A 14,291-nucleotide genomic window follows, 5' to 3' on the forward strand; every position below is an offset into this window, starting at 1 on the left:
GAAGGAAGGAAGGAAGGAAGGAAGGAAGGAAAGAGAAAGAAACTCTCAAGTCAAAAAATCTGCATTCAAATTTTTTTAACAAATATGCAGTCAAGCAAAACAAATTCCCATATTGGCCCAGTCCAAACAATATATGTCTCAGTTTACACTCTGAATACATCACCTCTCTGACAAAAGATGGACAAGAAGTTTCATCCTAAGCCCTTTGAAAACATGGTTGGTCATTGGATTGATCAGAGATCTTAAGTCTTTCAAAGTCATTTGTCTTTATACTATTAGTGTTGTTTATAGATTTTTCTCCTATCTCTGCTCACTTCACTTTTCATCATTTCATCCAGATCTCTCCACATTTCTATGAAACCATACCCTTCATCATTTCTTACAGTTCAATAGTATTCCATTATATTCACATACCATAATCTGTTCAGTCATTCCCCAATTGATGGCACCACTTTAGTTTCTAGTTCTTTGCTCCCACAAAAAGAGCTGCTGTAAGTATTTTTGTACACATGGATCCTTCTCTTTCTTTGCTGTCTTTGGACTGTAGACCTAATAGTGACATAGCTGAGTTAAAGGGTATGCATCATTGTTTTAAGGTTAGGTATCTCTAATTCACCCAAGCTAGAAGCTCAGGGTAAAAAGGAAGGGGAAAAGAGGAATTAATTAAGCTCCTATTAGGTGCTAGGCACTGTGCTAAGTGTTTTACAGGTATTATTTCATTTAATTTGTGGGCAGCACCATCCCTAAAGGAGTGTAGATGGCTCCATTTCAAACCTGGTCTAGTTCACTACTCCCAGGAGCTCACCATATTAATATAGAACTTAGCCTAGACACTCATCAACCTAGCCTACTTGAGCTCTGAACTCTAGAGCTCAAGCAATCCACCAGCCCCAGGCTCCTCAGAAGCAGGGATTACTAGTGTGGGCCTCCACACACTGGCTAGGCAACATTTAAAACCTTTTGGGGGCATAGTTCCAAATTGCTTCTCAGAATGCCTGGACCAGTTCACAGCTCCACCAACAGAACATTATTTAATATTCAATAGTGAGGCAGAAACGGCAAGGTCCACAAAACAGACATGTCTTCTTACCCAGAGGTTCTTCCATGCTAATACAAAACTGGGTCATCAGGGAAAGAGATGCCATTGGGGAAAGTGCAAGGCTCTGCACTGAATTTTGGTGAAAGATGATACCTTTGAGGGTCAGGGCGCACAAAGAAAATGAGAAACACAACGGTGAGGTGTGTGTTGAGCAGAATAAATATACATTCCTTAGTCACTGTCTGTATCTGAAATCCCCACCTATTGGAAATCCCACACATCTTTACAGCTGTATGCTCCACAAAGCCTTTCTAGGCAAAACTCTCCCCACTCCCTCTCTTTTGACCTCATGTAGCACTTTGTATCTCCCAAAAATAATAACGGGTGATATTTATAGAGTGCTTTCTAGTAACAAAGCACACTTTATACATTATGTCATTTGAACTTCGTAAAAATTCTGTAACATATTTCATCATAACTGTGTCACTATAGAAAAATCTTAGACCAGTGATTTTGACTTTGTATTTGATCTAGTGCTATTTGACATTTTTATCAGATTTAGCTAAAGCCACATATGACATATTAACCAGTTAGCAAACACATTGGATTATGGAGCCAAGCCTGAAAAAACAATGGGCTGAATCTACTAAGATTAAATTTAATAGAGATGGGGGCAGCTGGGAGGTTCAGTGGATTGAGAGCCAGGCCTAGAGACAGGAGATCCCAGGTTCAAATCTGACCTCAGACACTTCCTAGCTGTGTGACCCTGGACAAGTCACTTGACCCCCCATTGCCTAACCCTTACCACTCTTCTGCCTTGGAGCCAATGCACAGTATTGACTCCAAGACGGAAGGTAAGGTTTTAAAAAAAATTTAATAGAGATAAATATGAAATCATATAATTGGGTTTAAAAAATCAATTTCCCCAAACAAGATAGCAGAAATGAAACTAGACAGTAGTTCATATGAAAAATAATTAGATAATCCAGAAGACACCTAGCACATTTCTACCCTCAACTCTTGGAAAAATAATTCTTTCTATTAATACTAGAAAAAGGGTCCTAATATCTATTCCAAATATCACCAAAAGCCCTCTAAGTTGGATAAGAAGAAGAATGAACCCCATGCTGAAAGAGAGACCAAGAGAAACAAATAGATACCAATGGTCATCAAAAAAGCTGGTTTATGAAAACAATAAGGTCATTGAACCACTGGCTAGACTAGAGATTTCCCAAATTGTATCCATTTTTTTTCAGTCTTTCACATCTTTGTGCCTTTCTTTTGATTTCTTCCTGCTGTCACTCCCAATCTAGAATTCTATCTCATTTCTGAACCATTTCAATAGCCCCTAACTAGTCTCCTTCACTTCAACTTCTCCTTTCTCTAATACATGATGGCCAGATAATCTAGTTACCTAGGTTTACAACCTTGGAATAATCCTTGATTCTTCACTCTCCCTCACTCTTCATAACCAATCAATTGCCAAATCTTGGCATTTCTCTCTCCTCAACATCTCTTATAACTACCTCTTTTTCCCACAATCACTGTCCAAATTCACACTCCTTACCTGGACTATTGCAATAGTTTTCTAATTATTGATCTGTCTTGCTTTTCGCCTCTTCCTTCCCAACCCTATCTTCCACATAGTTGTCATTCCCTAACTTGCCCCATTCTGCCAAGAGATTTCATCAGCCTAGGGAAATCCCAGTGAGGCCTTCCTTCTCATCAATTCAGATGGGTTCCTGCTCTACACCTTAGGGTCTTAGAAAATTGCTTGGGCCACTAAAAAGTGAAGGAGCTTGCTGAGTAAGGACACAAATAGTCAATATAGGCCAGAAATGGGACCTGAACCTGTGCCCCAGATTCTAGCTACCTCTCCATATACCACACAATGCCTAATTGACCTTCTTTGCTTTCTAGTCTCTTTCATCTATTATCTACTAGTCAGCTAGTATTTCTAAAATGCAGCTCTGATCATGTCACTCCCCCCACCACTTGCTCCAAGATCTTTATAAACTTCTCAGATTGGATTTCATTTTAAGACCTCCATAATGTGGTTCCCACCTCTCTTTACATTATTCCCCTTCATACACTCTATATTATTCATCTCTGGACTCTACATCCCATCTCTTATTTCTGCCTTTACACAGGTTGTCCCTTATGCCTAGGATGTATTTCCTTCTCACCTCTGCCTCTTAGAATTCCCACTTCCTTCCCATTCCCAGTGATCCCATTCCCAGAGAGAACCTAGATTTGATAGAAGGGACTTCAGAAGTCTTCTAGTCTTTCTCCTGAAATATAAAGCCCACTTACAATATATCCAGTGAGTAATTCATCTAGCCTCTGGTGGATGACACTGGACACAACACAGAATTCATTTTTGTTTGAAAACAGAGTAAGACTTCATGCCAATATGGAGTTGGCCTTGGAGTCAGGAAGACCCAAGTTTGAATTCTCCTCTGCATATATTGGCTGTGTGACTAACATCACTTGATATCTTAGGGCCTCGATCAATATTTTAAGACCATAGGTTACAGAGGAGTTGCAATCACAAAGGTATGTGGTGTAATAGCTATATGGATGTAATATCTTCTGTTAAAGCTACATCCTTTCTCTGGACTGACAGAACCACTGAATCACAGAATCTAAGAGTTGGAAAGGGCCTCAGCAGCCATTAAGTCCAAATCCTACACAAATGGAATCCCCACTAGAACATACAGAGGACAAATGATCACCCTTCCTCTGCATGAAGACCTCCAAGGACAGGAACTCCATCACCTCCTGAAGCAACCCATTTGGCTCTTGACATCAAGACTAAATTTTCCTTTTTTGCTGTCCCATTCATTGGCATTTGCTCTGCCTTCTGGGGCCAAATAGAACTAATCCAATCCTTCCCTTATATAGCCCTTTAGATACTTCAAAAATAGTTCTCATGTCATCCTAAGACTTCTTTTCTCTGGGTTAACCATCCCCATTTCTTTCAACTGATGTTCATATGGCATCCTGGCTACCCTCCTCTGTCCTCTCTAGTTTATCAATGCCCTTTTTCAACAACGACACCAGGAGCGGATCACTATTGGAATCGGTGCGTTCGGAACCCTAATAAGAGCCAGAACTGGCAGAACACAATACCACACAGGAAGTCTGACTTAACACAGCCCAAGATTATGTTAGGTTTTTTGGCTACCACACCACACTGCTGACTTACACTGCTTGCAATCCACTAAAGCACCCAGACCTTTTTCAGAAAGACTATTATCTAATCATGACTCAACCATCTAATTCATACATCTCCACATTCTCTACAAAAATAGGATGAGATGCTTTGTTAAGCCAAACTTGTCCTTAATGAAGCTATGCTGGTTCTTTGCAATCACTGTTTCCTATCGAAAGGAATGTTGGGTTTTTTTTATGTTTGCCAACCAGTTCTAATGATCCACTCTAGAATGTTTCCAGGAATCAAAGTCAAATCAACTGTTCTATGGTTTTCAGACTTTGTTCTCTCTCTCTTTTGATTTTGAAAGTCAGAACAACATTTGTCTTCTAGTCTTGAATTCTGCTCCCATTTTCCACAATTTTTCAAATATCACTGGAAATACATTTCAATGAGCCAAGTGATTTGAATTCATCAAAAGAAACTTTCAGTCCTTTCCAACTCTTCCTGACCCCATTTGGGATTTTCTTGGCAAAGATACTGAAGTAGTTTGCCATTTCCTTGTCCAACTCATTTTACAGAGGGAGAAACTGACACAGAGTTAAGTGACTTGTCCAGAGTCATATAGCTACTATGTGTCTGAGGCTGGATTTGAACTCAGAAAGACAAGTCTTCCTGACTCTAGGCCCAGCACTATCCACTGTGCCACCTAGCTGCCCCCAAAGACAGATAGATGCCCTCTTATTTCCTTACTTATCTTGGGTAGCAACTCCCTATTAGTTGTTTTTGTGCTTCTATTTCTATTGTAATTTTGTATTTTATTGTGATTGTATTTATTTAATTTGTATTATTTATTTATTATTGTAATATTGTGTTTTTCCCTCAAGAATTGAGCAACAGGGGGCAGCTAAGTGGCTCAGTGGATTGAAAGCAAGAGGTCCTGGTTTCAAATCCGACTTCAAACATTTTCTAGCTATATGACCCTAGGCAAGTCACTTAACTACCATTGCCCTTATTTAATTACCTTGCCCTTCCCAGTCTTCTGCCTTGGAACCAATACACAGTATTTTGATTCCAAGACAGAAGATAAGGGGTTTTTTGTTGGGGTTTTTTTAAACCAAGCAACTCTACTTTCTCTTTTGTCAATTATCATTGTCCCATTGGCCTCTAACAAAATCCCTTCTTTGATCCTCTTTTTACTCCCAATGTAAGAAACTAACTGCTTTTTGTTGTCCTTAACTTCTTTTGCCAGCCTCAGACCATCCTGGGCTCTAACATTTCTAACACTATTTTAAGGGACCGTGCCATACCCATATACAATTCTAAGTTGGTTGGTGAGTTCCTATGTCTCCATATTGACCTCTTCAGACAAATCCCATTTTTTCTCCTCAGTGAAACTGTCTCCCTTTTGTGACTTCAGAATTTCATTCATAAGCATTTCCTCTCCCTCTTGGGCTCGCTTCCTCTGAAGCATTATTGACCATGGGACCCTACCTGCCTTTCCTTTGCATCCTCTGAAATTTGTTTTCCCAAAATCGAGAGCCCCTGCAAAACTATACCAGGATTTCCTTTCTTCTTTCACAAAGTCTAGGATGCAGTGGTCACTTCCCACCAGGGTTTCTCTCATCTCCACCAGAGCTACCAGTTCCTCTACAATCACCAGATATTGGAGAGGAAACTAGAATTCTTGTGGACAAATGTCTTCAGTTGGCAGGTGGGGAAACAACGTCTCGAGAAGAGTTCTGACTCTCCTTCTGTTATCCCCCACTGCATAAGCCCTATGTAGTAATACCTGTGGAAAGGTCTGGAGTTCCTAAAGAAATCCAATACTGTCCTAGTCTCCTGAGGCTTCTGCCATCAATTCAAGCTGAGGCTGAGACCTCCAGAGTAAATGCAAAAGACAGGGAATTAAAAGTCTTCTCTCAATTCAAGCCATTCTCCTATATATGCTGGTAGAGAATGAATATTGTTATAGATAACTTCTGGAAAAAGATGGAGAACAGCTTGAGTGACAGATCGTCGGTTATAGAACTTGGAATTTACCCAGATGGCATGAGCCAAGGGCAAAAGACAGTTGGGACCACCTCTATAAAAGCCCGAGACTCAGCCACTCCAGGTCTCAGTCTTGAGAAGGGATTTCTGGAGGGGAGAAGGTGGTGAAGGGTGGGTAGGCCTATAGACCTGCAGATCCAGCATCCCTACCTTATTGCCACAAGAAGTTCATTCACCTATTACTAAACAGAGCTAAGAGATAACAACAACACAGCTGTCAAGAAGATTGTCACTACTCCTTCCTTTCCTTTAGTCTAGACCACAGCCAAGTCTGACCAGGGTCTGTGAGGGGGGAGAAGAATCTCCAGCCAGTTACCAACTTGTTGCTCCTTGATTTAGATTACTTTAACTCTCATTGGATATAGCATAGCCATTCCCAACGCCTCTTCCCTTATCCTGATTCCTACCCCTTTGAGTCAAAGCATTAAATCCTGTTTCAAACTTGATTCAAGTGAAGGCTGGCATTCATTCCAACAGCAGGTGAATAGCTACAGCCAAAGGGGAAAGAGGTTTACCAAGATTGCAGTCAGTTTGCATTATCTATTCAAATACCAGCAACTGGCCCATTACCAACCTTTTATCATTTAACCTAACCCCAAACCAAGGAACCAGAGGAGCTGTTGAACAAAATATACAGCTTCTCCCTCAATAACTTTGGCTTGGGCTCTGTTTGTGGGGTCAGGTGCTTAGCTGAATTGGTCATCCATAAGCCCTGGTGGTTACCTGCACACCTTGGTGGCTACCCAGGCATCACTACCCCCACTCAGCCTAGATCCATTTACCACTTGAGGATCTTGGGCCAGCTTAGAGAAGCACCTTCCTGTCCATCCTTTCTTCTAGTTACCCCTCCGCCTTTGAGTGAATAACACTATCTCTACTTGATGTATCTTGGTTAGGAATTGGACAAATGAGCTCAGACTGATCAAGCTCTTCAGGAAGGGAATAAACAACTTAAAGCACTGCCCATTCAGTCCCTATGTTTTTAGGAGAAATTGTCAAGAATACTACCAAAGAAGAAATTCAACCACCGTGATAAATGTCTCTGGACACTAATTCAATTTGATAACTCAAAGTAAGTACTAAATATAAACATAATGGTCTCTAACCTCTGGTGGCTTAAAGTTTACTGAGAGAAGCAGGGAACTATAACATATAAAGGTATCCTTAAGATCTGGAAAATATGTACAATTTTTTTTTTGGTCTTCCATTTGTACCAGAGAAGAAATCTGAGTTTTTTTTTTCTTTTTCTTTTATGTGTGACCCTGGGCAAGTCACTTGACCCCCATTGCCTAACCCTTACTGCTCTTCTGCCTTGGAACCAATACACAGTATTGATTCTAAGACGGAAGGTAAGGGTTTAAAAAAAAAGAAGAAGCATTAAAACCAATGTATATTATAGATTCTAAAACGGAAGGTATGGGCTAAAAAAATAAAAATAACATAACCACAGATACTTTATGCATTTATGAGTTATTTAAGATATCTACATTTTTGTATCATTTGTTGGCTTTCACATTCTTTTCACAAATGTTAACTTTTTATTTAACTTTAAAAAAGAAATCGGGTATATTTGTGGCATTAAAAAATAAAATGTTGACATTATATAATGTTATACATTATATTTTATGCATTTCTCAGTTTCCAAATCTTTTCTTTGTTGTATGCTGGCCTTCATCTGTTGTCTGAGGCTTCTGCAAAACTTCCCCAAAATTCCCATTTAATTACTTATGCCAAACCCATGATATATCAAGACCACGAGGGGGAAAGATGTGGAAGGGATGCTTATGTAGAGATTATAAAACTATTTAATTTGAAGAGAGAGATAGCAAAAAGAACCAGCAATTGGGATTTGGAGGCAAGGACGAGAAATCAGGAGAAGCTTTCAAAGAAGAGGTAGCACTTTGGGTGAACCATGAAGGAAGACAAGGATTCTGAAAGAAAGTGATGTGGAGGGAGTGGAGTCCAGGTATGAGAAGTGCACATTTGCACAGGAACAAAAGATGCATCTAAGCATGGTATTATTAAGTATTTCATTTAAATTCCTCTTTGTTCTCTCTGCCCCACCTCAACCACCCCATGAATTAGAAGGAATATAGGAAGAATTCAGATGGGGCAGCTAGGTAGCCCAGAGATGGCTAGGTGGCACAGTCAATAGGGTACTAGCTCAGAATCAGGAGGATCTGAGTTCAGATCTGACTTCAGACACTTACTAGTTGTGTGACCCTGGGCAAGTCACTTAACCTTGTTTGCCTCCGCTTTATCATCTGTCAAATGAGCCAGAGAAGGAAATAGCAAATCACCCTGGTGTCTTTGCCAAGAAAATCCCAAATGGGATCACAAAAAGTCAGACACAACTAAAATAACTGAACAACAACAAGGAAGAATTCATGTAATAACACCAGATTCCTCTCTATAGTGTTCCTGAGTTATCCCGACCCTGCTTGAGCCCTTACAGCAAGAAACAGGTCTTTGGCACAGTGTCAGATTTAAAACTAAAACCCAGGATTTTTGGCCACCAGGCCTGTGCTCTTTCCACCAGATATGAGACCCTGCCTTCTGTTTTATGGTGGGAAACATGTATTGAATGCAGGGAGATAAATGTTTCACTTACTGAGGCACAATAAACAACCTCCAGGTCTCTGGGTGGCTTAGATACGTCTCCAAGAGTGACTGGGCAATTCTGACGGATGAGACCTGACTCTTGGAACACGGGGAGATCTTTAGTAGGATCTCGTCTCAGCTTATGGAGGTCAGTAAAGGAGGAAGGATCCCTTTCCCTCTTGGGCCCACATCATACTGCAAGCACCAGTCCTTCTCTCCCCACAGCCTAAGAGAGCTAACAGAACCCCCTAAATTCCACTCATAAGTATCATAGTTCTAGCACACATTTGCCAGAAAAATGACATCTAATAACCAGGTCAGTTGAGACCACGTATCTTCTAGCACAGTGATGGGCAAACTTTTTAAAGAGGGGCCAAAGGAAAGGAAATGCTCATCTGTCAGTCTGTTTCTAAGGAAACTCTTTCGAACTTTCATTGTATTGTATCCTACTCATAGTATTTGTCAGATTAGGAATAATGTCATGGGCTGGATAGAACATTTCAGGGGGCCGCATCTGGCTCGAGGGCCGTAGTTTGCCCATCACTGCTCTAGACACAAGGAAGTGTAGAAAGTTCAGGGACACTCTCTGAGTCAGGCCCCAGTCGACCAGTCATCCATTATACTTTTAAAATCCATTTCTCCCTTCCCTGCTCAGTCCTGGACCTGATAAGGAACAAGAACTGGTGTTCCTTACAAGTTTCAAGACCCAACTGAAGTAATGTTGTATATAATGAAGCTTGTAAGGCTGTGGGCCCCTCACCAGAAGTTAGAGGGCAATTGAGACCTTGGCTAGTGGAGTAACCTCACTTTCTTTGATCAACCTTTGATGAATCACCAAAATCCACAGAGCCTCTAAGACTTTTTGGTGGGTGTATTGGCATCCTAAGCTTTGAAGGGTTGTTTGGCCCCGGAGAAGCCTTAAAAGATATGGATAATTTTCCACAGTCAAATGATCTTCACAAATGGGCAGGACAGATAGATGAGGACAGTATAAACAAGTCTAATGTATTTTCTATTCACTTTGCCTAAGCTCAAAATAGGGGCTGTCTTAGCAGTGAAAAATTCCCATGATGCCAGGACTCCACACAGGGTTTCAAGGGGCTCAAGTCAGTGCTGTTTTCTTGTCCTATCCTCCAAAGGTTGGGGAGAAAGCAAATAACTCTACTGGCCATGTTCCCAATTGCCCCTTAACTTCTGGTGAGGGACCCACAGCCTCACCAGCCCATATCTCCTCAGCCTCCAGAACCTCCCCTAGAATAAAGAAGGGAGAAGGAATAATGCATTGGATAACATGTGGTAGGATCCACTGGAGAAGGAAATGGTAAACCACTCCGGCATCCTTGCCAAGAAAGCCCCATGGTCAACAGAACCACATGTGATAGGGAAACCTGGTGCTATCAGCTGAGCTAGAGAGTGTCATTTTCAATCATCCAAAAAGTCTTTAAATGTTCTGTCTGGAATTGAGGAAGAAACAAGATTTCCCATTCTGCAAGGAAGGAGCTTAAAGAAAAACAAAGTTCTCGGGGTACTTCTAGATTTTGAATTCAAGTCAAAACCATACTTGACTCAAGTCACCTCAGTTCCCCATGTTACCTTCACCATGCAGTTCTAACCTAAACATCTTTTGGGTCAGAAGGAAAGTGTCTACTATGTGGAGGCAGCAAGGTAGCTAGCTGTGGGACCCTGGGAAAGTCACTTAACCCCCTATTGCCTAGCCCTTACCTCTCTTCTGCTTTGGAACCAATATATAGTATTGATTCTAAGACAGAAGGTAAGGGTTTTTTAAAAAGCATCTACTCTGTGCCAGACGTTATGCTAAATGCTTTACAAATATTATCTCATTTGATCACGACAACCCTGGGGGATAAGTGCTATTATTATCCCCATTTTACAGTTAAGGAAACTGAAGTTACATGTGAAGTTGCCCAGGGCCACACAGATAGTGTCTCTGGCTATATTTGAACCTCAGTCTTCCTGACTCCAGACCCATCACTCTACCCACTGTCCCACTTAGCTGCCCAAAGTGAATCCACCTCCTCTAGCAGGGCTGTTTTCCCAGCAACACTATGGAATAGGCAGCACTTGTGGTTCCTACGTCAGAGTAGTTGGGAGAAGGAAACCTGAAGAGCTAGCAAGATACAGAAGGAGCTTGAAAGTCAAGTCCCAGAGAGCTTCTTCTTAGGATCAGTTCCTAGGACAGTCCCAGACCATCCAACCCTAAATTGTATCTTTCCCAAGGAGTCTCCTCACCTCTCTTCCCAGACAAATAGCAGATGAAAGTTTTCTATTTATCCTTCTATGTAGCCTCTCCCCTGGAGAGCTGGCTACTTACTTGGAGAAAAGAAACAACTGAGAAGAAGAAGAAGTCCAGCCAGTATTACATGGCAGCCAAAGCTAAGACAGCCTGGAGACATTAGAAAAGTCACATCATAAGAAACTTACCTGAATCCAGGACCGAAGCTCTTTGGTTTACCCTGGAATTCTCTCACTGCTAACAGATGCTAAACTTGCAACCTGCTGGACTTTGGTTGAACAAAGGTTGATTTAAAAGCTGATCTATTTAACAGGGCCTTGTGGTCTAAGTTGAAATGACCTATGTCCCCCTCCCTGACAGCTCGCCCGTAGCACTGGGGCCATGAGGGACTACAAAGTCCTAAACAAACCTGACTGCTGTGTCCTCAAGGAAGGGGCGCCAGTGCTTCCAGCAGCCACCCTGATTCTGATCACCTGTACCCTTACCCCTCTGCCCATATTGAAGGATACAGGGGGAAACACTAGCTCTGAGTCAGAGTCCTGGATTCAAATCCCACCTCTGACACTATATAATATGAAAAGTCATTCCTTGGTTCTCTCCCTGAAGTAGAAAAGAAGCCAATTTCACTTTTGCCTCCTTTAAGCAAAAGCTTGAATATTGCCCTGACACAGTGCTACCTGCTGACTGAATAAGACTATTAACTTCAGGGCAGCAGCAGTCTCTCTTAGCTCCTTCTCTCTCTCTCTCCCTCTCTCTCTCTCTCTCTCTCTCTCTCTCTCTCTCTCTCTCTCTCACACACACACACACACACACACACACACACACACACACATTTTACCTATCTCTTTTTGCAAAGAAGTCTTCCACCTTCTTCCTTGTACTCCCCCACACTTAGGTCCTCCCAGCGGCGATGCCTGTTGGTCCTCTTGACACCCGCACGGCAGCAACAAAGACAGCCAGAGAAGGGCAGCGGTGAGTAGCTGCCCAGTCCCGCTCCCCAGGACAGCTGGGTTGGGCAGGTGGGCCCAACCGGTTACTCTGGCTCCCAGCCCAGACCAAAATGATGAACACAACAGAGATCTCTATCAATATCACCCACACAACCAGGTTGGCTGGCATCGGTGCTCTTGGATTAACCTGAATCCCCTGGCCCACGATTAGAAATGAGGGTGAGAGGTAGCTCAAGTGGCCCAAAGGCAAAAAGGAGAGTTGAACCCAACCACAGGCTGGAGATTCCATAATCAAACCTCTCTTCCACCTAAGCTGAGCTCTACAACTCTGAAAAACCAAGTTATCCTTTCTGTCCCCCATCTCCACATGCTCTCCCCTACATATCTGCACAAACAAATTCTCTGTCCTCATAGGCAGGAGCCAGATGGAAGCCACACAACTGTAACAAAGGGTCCTGAGACTATATATGCCTGGATGACCCTGCTTTGGGCTTTCTGCTCCCATTGTACCTCCATGAACACCACACACATAAACTGACCCTCTCTGATATTTCTCTTCTACCCCATATCCTGCCTGGGACCCCAGATCAAGCCTCACTTAATGGCCTTCCCCCACAGTGAGCTCAAAGAGTACTGCTTCTCTCTGTTACCCACTTGGCCCTGATTACATCCTGCCTTCAAGCCAGCTCAATCGAAAATTTATTATATTATTACTTATCTTCTTCCTGTGGCTCCATGACTTCTCTTCCCTTTTCTTCTATCCCACTTTCACAAAGAAATTTAAGACATACTCTGTGTCCTCATATAGTTTATACACTAGCCAGGAAGACAGGACATAAATAACACAAAAAGTCACAAAGACAACATTCATTCATTCAATAAGCTGGATGTATTGTAAAGATGAGATCCCACAAAGACAAGTGTAACTTATTGCCAAAGACAGAGTAGACGATGACTGAAAATTACAGGGAAGAAGAAATCAGGACCAACTGGGGAGTTCTGGAAGGGCTTTGTGGACAAGGTTAGAATTGAGCTGGGCTCTGAAGAAAGGTCAGTGCCCCATTTTACAGAGGAAGAAAAAGATGAAGTGACTTTGAGTCTGATCCTCTTTTTAAAATGACAGAGTAGATGAAAATGGCCCAATCAAAGTCTTGGAATGGGTAGAATATGGGACATGTTCAGTAAAGAATAAGAGTCATCTGGCAAGAGAGGATTTGGGGTGATGGGAGGGGAATACCTGGAGAAAATGCTGACATAAGCCAAAACCAGATTAGTGAAGGCATCAAGCCTCAGGTAGACCATTCATTCTTCTCTGTCTCCCTGTCTCTCCTTCTTCCTCTCTCACTCTATGTGTGTGTGTGTGTGTGTGTGTGTGTGTGTGTGTGTGTGTGTGTGTGTGTGTTTCTATCTCTCTCTGTCTCTCTCTGTGTCTCTCTCTATGTCTCTGTCTCTGTCTCTCTTTCTCTCTCTCTCTGTCTCTGTCTCTGTCGGTCTGTCTGTCTCTCTCTCTTGCGCGCGCACACACACACACCCCCTAAGTGTATCATCAAGTCAAAAGCAAATGTCATTACGCATGTCTGGTTTCCCCCACACAACTTCCAAAGGAGAGACTCTGTTAAGAAAATCTCCTCTTTTCTTGAGCTTCATGGGATATCTAGCTCAGTCTGATCTCTCCAGACCAGAGAGATAACAAGTAGTTCCCTTTTGAGATTCTCCAAAAGTTTCTCCATTCACTGACGCAGAGGATTTGGATTCCTACTCAGAAGACAAAGGTGCGAATCCTAGCTCTGCCATTAGCTACGCATGGGACCTAGAGCAAGTCATGTTACCTAATTGGGTCTTTCGCGAATGAGGCAAACCAAAACATATTGCTTGTCTTCTCAAGGAAGGAAGAAGAGAATCTGGAACTCATAATTCTTAAAAAAATGTTAAAAATGTAATGCAATTGGAAAATATTTAATGAAATACATTAAAGTGTGTTTTTAGAAGCCTACATGATTTCTGAAGTCCCTCTTAACTCTAAATCTATGGCCATGCTATGAAATAGATTTCAAAAGCTTTTGGCTAGAGACAGGAGGTCCTAGGTTCAAATCTGGCCTCAGACACTTCCTATCTGTGTGACCCTGGGCAAGTCATTTAACCCCTATTGCCTAACCCTTACTGTTCCTCTGCCTTGAAAACGATACACAATATTGATTCTAAGATGGAAGAGGATTTGGTTTTTTTTTTAATGGGGGGACA

General features: G+C 42.0%; 1 protein-coding gene across 1 annotated transcript in view; it reads right to left on the reverse strand.

The window, feature by feature from the left end:
* Positions 1-11,364, reverse strand: part of PDZK1 (PDZ domain containing 1) — a 53,895-nt gene extending 42,531 nt beyond the window's left edge. The window contains exon 1 of the mRNA XM_044672552.1: positions 11,289-11,364. The gene's annotated coding sequence lies outside the window, so the exon portion shown is untranslated. The remainder of the gene's footprint in view (positions 1-11,288) is intronic.
* Positions 11,365-14,291: the final 2,927 nt, after the last annotated feature.

Source organism: Gracilinanus agilis, chromosome 4 (assembly GCF_016433145.1).
Source record: "Gracilinanus agilis isolate LMUSP501 chromosome 4, AgileGrace, whole genome shotgun sequence".
NCBI lineage: Eukaryota > Metazoa > Chordata > Mammalia > Didelphimorphia > Didelphidae > Gracilinanus > Gracilinanus agilis.